Source organism: Triturus cristatus, chromosome 12 (genome assembly GCF_964204655.1).
Source record: "Triturus cristatus chromosome 12, aTriCri1.1, whole genome shotgun sequence".
Classification (NCBI taxonomy): domain Eukaryota; kingdom Metazoa; phylum Chordata; class Amphibia; order Caudata; family Salamandridae; genus Triturus; species Triturus cristatus.
In genome coordinates this window covers 36,810,942-36,818,258 of record NC_140595.1, presented here as the reverse complement: position 1 = coordinate 36,818,258, position 7,317 = coordinate 36,810,942, and the positions used below count along the sequence as shown (strand labels likewise).

At 45.1% G+C, this 7,317-nt stretch overlaps 1 protein-coding gene across 2 annotated transcripts in view; it reads left to right on the top strand.

The window, feature by feature from the left end:
* The first annotated feature begins 272 nt into the window (after positions 1-272).
* Positions 273-7,317, top strand: part of PDE4C (phosphodiesterase 4C) — an 895,999-nt gene continuing 888,954 nt past the window's right edge. The window contains exon 1 of one of the 2 annotated variants that reach the window (XM_085638143.1): positions 273-490. The gene's annotated coding sequence lies outside the window, so the exon portion shown is untranslated. The remainder of the gene's footprint in view (positions 491-7,317) is intronic. The other variant, XM_085638146.1, reaches the window with a different exon arrangement.

Sequence of the window (7,317 nt, the reverse complement as noted above, 5' to 3'; positions counted from 1 at the left end):
GAACGGTCAGAGGAATTAAATTCCCGCTGGGTGCCACGCCCATAAATAACTACATTGGTCACGCCCCCTTTAGACCCGGTACTTTTTTCCACCCTATCTAAAGCCCTGTCCATTTGACCTTGAATGTTTACAGACAGGAAAGCGCCTAGAGGCAAATCCGTTTCTGAGCGCGGCGCTCGGCACGTTCCCTGACTCGTCCCCCCATGCCGCGCTGAGCTGACGCCGTGCCAGCGCCCAGTGACGTCCGCGCTAGATGCACTCCCAGGCACCGGGTGATGCCTGCGGGTCTGAGCGCTCCCGAGAGTTGAAAGGGTTAAGGGCGCCCTGGTCCGAGGAAATGTAACTGGATGCTGTAGCCTCCGAGACCTGAGTGTTAGCAGGAGCTGAGCGCCTCCATCACAGGCACGCCAGCATGGCAGGGTGAGGAGCTATGCCGCCCCCCTGCGCCCGCAGACCCCCCAGAGACTCATAGCTGCAGGAGCCGGATTCTGTGAGTACCACCCGCCCCCCAGCTCTATCTGCCTGGAGCTGGCATTGTACATTAGACTAGCCGAGAGCAGTGTACCCAGGTGGCACAGTGCACGGGGGCATCGGTCCTGCGTACCCACCCACCACCTGGGCACGTTATGTAATGTCTCTCAGATGTGGGGGCATTCGCCCTAGACATGGGCTGTTTGCCAGTTTGCACCTCGTTTACGCAGCAACTTTTGTCTGTTCTTCTGTGCGCGTGAAGTTGGACTCGGGTTGCCCCGAAGGTGCCTTTGCGGGTTGCGGGGTGCGGAGTTCTCTCCAGGCGTGAACAGTTCTCTCTGACAACGTCAAGCACTGCCAGGGGTCGAGCTCCCGCCGGCGACTCTGGTTTTCAAAGGGCAGTGTTTGCCGTTGGGGGTATGAACTTTGTGTCCTGGGCTGTGTGTGTGTCACTGTCTGTGTGTGATCCGGGACATGCTTCCCTGGGTGGGAGGTGGTGGGAAGTTAACGGGTGTCTTGTTACAGGAGGTGAGGTGCTCCGGGTCCGGTGTCTGTGTGTTATCAGCCAGGCTGGACAGTATCCCCCCCTTTTCAAAACACACAGGGGAGGTGGGGGTCGCTGTGAATTCTCTTCTCTGACACGGACTTGCATATGGGACTTGTTCTTATAGTTGTTGTTTTCTGTGTTCATGCCACCCTCCAGTGCTTTAAATGGGCCGGTGCTGTCCGGTACTAAGTACCCGCATTTATTTCATTTGAAAGGGTGAGTACCATCACCTCTCGGCACTCCTGCAATACATTTAATGGGAGAGTGCCAGCACTTCTCGGCACTCCTGCAATATATATAATGGGAGTTTACCGGCACTTTTCAGCACTGCTGCAGTACATTTAACGGGAGAGTACCAGCACTTCTCAGCGCTGCTGCAATACATTTAATGGGAGAGTACTAGCACTTCTCGGCACTCCTGTAATACATTTAATGGGAGAGTACTAGCACTTCTCGGCACTGCTGCAATACATTTAACGGGAGAGTACCGGCACTTCTCGGCACTGCTGCAATACATTTAATGGGAGAGTACTAGCACTTCTCAGCACTCCTGTAATAAATTTAATGGGAGAGTACCGGCGCTTCTCAGGAGCAACCCATTGCTCTAAACAGTGCCCTCCTGTATTTCTAATTGAAGCCCTGCCACCCGCCAAATCACAAAATACACATAAAACACTTGACCAACTTCAAACTAATGGCATTTGGCCCTCCCAGGGGGCGCGCTGCTCCACACACACACTCATTCCGCGGCTTTGTGTAGTGCCACTAGCTGTCAGGGTCGCTTCAGAGAGCGAAGTGTCATTGTACAGTCGGAGCTATACTCTACTGTACATATGATGCCTGTGGAAACTTTAAAGGCTGCTTCCTAGTTGCGTTTTGTTGAATATGTGGTCAGGGGGGAGCATGTTGGCTTTTGAACTGGGAGACCCAGTGTTGCTCCTTACTTGACTTAACCCCTTCAGTGCCCATGATGCGATAGTCTCATCATGGAGCGCGGTTGCGCTGTGCCCATGACAAGACTATCTCGTCATGAACCCCGCCCGCTAATGAAACGCCCGGCACAGGGCGTGGAAAGGGCGGGGCACTGAAGAGGTTAATTGTGACCTTGGGCAGATTGCTTTTTGCTCCAGTCGCCTCCCTGGAAATAACTGAAAACATTTACATACATGTTAAACGTGGCTATTCACCTAAATCTAGATTTTTGCCTGTGGGTCTGTGGTCTGGCATGAGGTGCACACACGCTGGCTACAAGGTGGTTGTCAGTCTGTCTGAAGGAGACAGACAGAGGGAGTTTTTAGAGTGAACAATGCTTCAAAGAGTGCCCTCTACAAGCTGTTGACAGTTGTTTTCAAAGTGGTTTGTGGAGTTTCTGTCTGTTATGTGTATTTGTAAAGTGCATTGTCACCCGCAAGGGTATCCTGGCGCTGACCAGGTGTGTGCCCAGCCCTGCCTGTGGTAGGTTGGTTAATCAGTTAATCCCCGTCTGGTGTATCCTGGCGCGGAGCAGGTTATGTGTGCCTAGCCCTGCCTGTGATACGTTGGTTAATTGAAAAGCTGGGCCTTCAACTTCTTGCATATTTGAAGAGGAGGCTCTGGTGTGGGGTGGAGGGCGTTCCGTGCTTTAAAGAGAATGCACGTGATTTCCCTGCACACTAGGCCTCGCAAGGGGTCTTAAAAGCGCTTTTTAAATAACCGTACCTATTACCTCACTGCCATTGGCACCTGCTCACCTCTAAAAGGAACTAATGATGTGCCAGCCTGAGGCCCCAGGCCACCTCACAACCTCTGTGTGATCCAGCCCTCTGCCATCTTCCAGCTCCCCATCTCTGGCTCTCCCTGCCTCCTGCCCACTGAGCCGCCCTCACTCAACCAGTTGAACTGCAGCATCAAGGGCCTTCTCATGGGATCAGAGAGAAAAATCAAATAGAGATCGCATGATAACTGAGAATTGGTCTCTTTTTTATGTTGTCATTGTTTAGGTGTTTATTCATCACAAAGTAGTATTTTCGTTCAGAGGACGGGGCCTAATGGCTTGGGCGGTCGACCTTGAAGCTGGGGAACCGGGTTCGAGTCTCGGCAGCGACACTCCACATCCTGTGATTCTGAGCAAATCACTTAATCTCCCCGTGCCAAACAAAACAAGTGTATGTAAAGTTCTCTGACACCTTCAGGTCGAGTTCGCGTCATATAAAATGCAAATAAATTAAAAAAATGCCTCGGGCATCCACAACACGATATGAACCAACTTTATCTTTCTGCGAGGGACCGGAGTGACTGGGATTTTGTTAGACCTGCTGTTAACCAAGACCTTTCTTCTTTAATAAAAAAAATATATGCTATGAATATGTGACGTTACAACGCGGTCATTAGACCGCGGTGCGTTACACCTCAGTTATTACAACGCAAGTTGTTACAACGACTTGCGCTGGAGGGCGCTGGACTTAGGAATAGTATGATTTACTATTCCAACTCCAGCCTACGTACCAGTGGGGAAGGTGTTGGAATAGTAAATCATACTATTCCTATAGTGTATAGCGCCATCCAGCGCAAGTCGTTGTAACAACTTGCGTTGTAAAGACCGCAATGTAAACATATCGCGGTGTAACGACCGCGTTGTAAAGGTCGTTCGCCATATACTATACATACTAACAGGGGCTTTCAATCAGCCCATTTTCTCCATCGGTCTGCAGCAGCGTCATTCACATTTTACTGCAATTCCACCACAGCATGCAGCACGGGTCACAGGTTCAGCCCACTTCAGCCATTGGCTTACCTGATTGTGAGTGACAGCATTCTGCTCTTGCACAAAGCATCCGCATAATAAATAGTCCTCTTCAGAGCCAGAGACTGGGTCCATGTGTGTTTTTACCTAAAATTTTACATATACATATATGTGTGTGTGTGTGTCTATATATATATTCACTTAAAAAACCATAGGTTTCACACATGTTATAGTTAGGTGGATATTTCACTCGTAAAAAACCAATGAAATTCCCCCGATATAGTTAGTTCAGATAACTATAACTCGCACGCCCGCAATCCACTGCTCATGACGTCACACATTACATCACTCATGACATGGTCAATGGCATCACTCATGACATCACTGATGACATCATCCTTGTGATAGAGTGGCGGCCGCGCGAGTTATAGTTATCTGAACTAACTATAACGGGGGAATTTCATTGGTTTTTTACGAGTGAAATATCCACCTAACTATAACGTGTGAAACCCATGGTTTTTTAAGTGAATTTGCAAGGTTTTTTAAATGCTAATTCCTAACTATAACGTGTGTGAAACCTATGGTTTTTTCAGTGAATTTGTAAGTTTTGTTAAATGCTAAGTTATGTATGTATTATTGTTTTTTTTATATATTTATTTTACAATAAACTACGTATTAACATTTTTTTAAAAAATGTATTTCTTTTCTTTTGGTTTTTCACCGTGCGCGCGCACCACCGCGATTTAAAAAAAAAAATGTTTTTTTCTGCCTTCGGGGTCCTTCAGGGACCCCCTGACAAAGGCTAGGGGGTCAGGAACTCTCTACCCTGCCCCCTTTTCACGTTCGCGACCTTCCTTTTTCACTCTTGCACTGAAAACAAACAAAATGGCGGCCGAAACTTCCTGATTTCGACCGATTCGAACGTTGACTAACATGTAACCACCAATCAGAATTACGCTTGCGCACATTAGGGTGCTCGCACGGTGCTCGCACGGTGCGCGCACGGTGCGCGGCTATAGATATGTATGTGCTTTTAACTGCAATTTTCTCAGGAACTACTGAACAGATTGACTCCATATATGCAAAAGGCACATCCCTGAGCTGAGGACTACCTCTCTGCCAAATTTTAAGTAATTCTGTTCAGCTGTTCGGGCTGTACCGTGGACTATAGGTCCCTATGGAAAATTGCATGGGGAAAACGTGTTTTGGGACCCCCCTTTTTTCTCAGCCCCCGCTTGACGAATCCCCCCGAGACTTTCAGGGTAGGAGCGGAGCGGAGCGCCCCACCTATTTTGAAAATTTCATGAGGATTCGTCAACCGGCGCCAAAGTTATTCCAAATAGAATGTTGCGGATTTCCTATGGAAACACGGTCCTAACTATAACTATCTACTGGCGACCGCCAGTAGATAATATATATATATATATACATATATATATATATATATATATATATATATATATATATATATATATATATATATATATATATATATATATATATATATATATATGGTATTTTTTCGAGCAGTTCGATCACACACAGCAGAAAATACATAAAATGTCTGACATCTGTTTGAATTTCTTCTTCACCTGAAGACCAGATTTGAATAGTTTTCGGAGTAATATTTTTCTTTGCAAGTGGATTAAACCATCACTGGCAAAGCCAAAAGATTTTGGTCATCAGAGATTAATTGCATGAACCAAACCCTGGGGGCACGAAAGCGTAGTATATACTGAAATGTATGATATGGTTAACAAAACTCAGAGAAGTGGACATTTTAACACGTGACTTCATTCACTAAACCCTTCCCCCTGAAATATAGGAGTAAGTTAAGAGTAAGTTGAAGAAAGAGCATGTTAAATGAATTCCATTTACACACTGCAGGAGCACAAAACAGCCGCTCTGCTCTGCGCGAGCCAGCTCAGCCCCTCATGATAGAGCCCCAGGAACTCACATTCAAACTTTTTATTGCTCGTGGGTACCTCACATCCACATATACTCCTCTTGTGGAGCAAGTGCTCCCCAAAATTAAGGCATGAACCGAGTCAGCAGGTTTCTGAATAGTCACCTAATCTGATACCAGGCTAGGGGCGAGCCAAGGCAGACATCTCTCATTGACAGTCAACAATCACAAATGCTATTTGCCCTTCTTGAAGTGCAGAGAAGTGATGCAATTGAGCAGCTCTGAAGGTAAGCACCTCAGAGAGGCTTGTAACTTGGCATTGCCACTTCTGCTACAGACCCCTCATCCCAAAACATTGAGTGTTTCAAAAGATGCTAGTGACGTGAAATAATCGTGAAGAAAGGCTCATGGGGTGGGCACTGGTTGATAACTGTCATTGGAAATGTTTAATTGGTTTTCAAAGCATTAAGGACCTTCTTCAATGGAAAGAAAGGATAGAGTGCAGTATAGTTTATTATGCTAGCTCAGTGGGTTTATGTTCCTCCTGCTATTATTTGTGATCAATGGCAGGTTCAGACAGCTAGAAATCATGTCTTTCGGAGGGCATTAAAATGAGTGTATTCTGTGGTGTTCTATTGTCAGCGCTTAGAGGCTTCAATATTTTAGTGCAATATAAAATGTAGGTATTGCTTTCTTTTGTTTCGTATACGTACAACCAGGAGTTGCATGGGGAAGTTTGAAGATGGTTTAAGATTTACCTTTAAGTGAGTAGCATAAATCAGTATATTATACCATTTAAAACATTTAAAGGCACATCTTTGGTAACAATGTGTGTTAAGATCTATATATAATGCATTTTATGTCACCAGAGATATCTCTGTTTTGAGATTGAATTAGAGGAAATACTTTATGAAGGTATTGTGAATTATTGAAGTTGGGAGTCATGGTCGACCAAATTAGGCCAAACAAAGCCTGCCTTGTTACTTATTCTGACTGAAAACACCCTTCTCACTGCAATCTCTTAAAGCAACAGTCTATGAGGAAAAACTACAATATAACGTACATACAGCACAATCTTTCTCTGGTTGAAAATCCCCATGCATGAGATTGTCTAAAGTGATTGTTTAATATCGTATAAGAACAATCGACGGACTCTTTCTCAAACATACTCATGCACTCGAGGCGTGATAAATGAGCATCACATCTCACCAATAAACACTCAGAATTAGGAAAGACGTGGGCGCCCTCTATCACACATGTAATAATCAAAGGATAACTGTCAAACACAACAGTACTTGCTGTCTTGAAATAAATACACTTCCATTACCCCCAAAATTATCATGAATGTGGTTAGTTATTTAAGACCTAAGGTTGATTATTCTTTATCTGTTGACATGCTCTTTTGGGGGGATTTGTTTAAAAAAAAATATATATATACATTTTATTTTGACAATAAAATAACATATAGAACATAATATGAGTACTTGACATGATTAGTTGTAGAGCAATTTCAGTCGGCCAGTGTTCATAATACATATCCACTACAGGGCTATACATTGAGGGACATGAGAGATCCAATTGTACATAGATCATGACATCAAACGCACACATTTCCTGTACAACGCCAAATGGGTCATAAATTACCTCATTCTGGGTTCTTCTCTCCGCCTC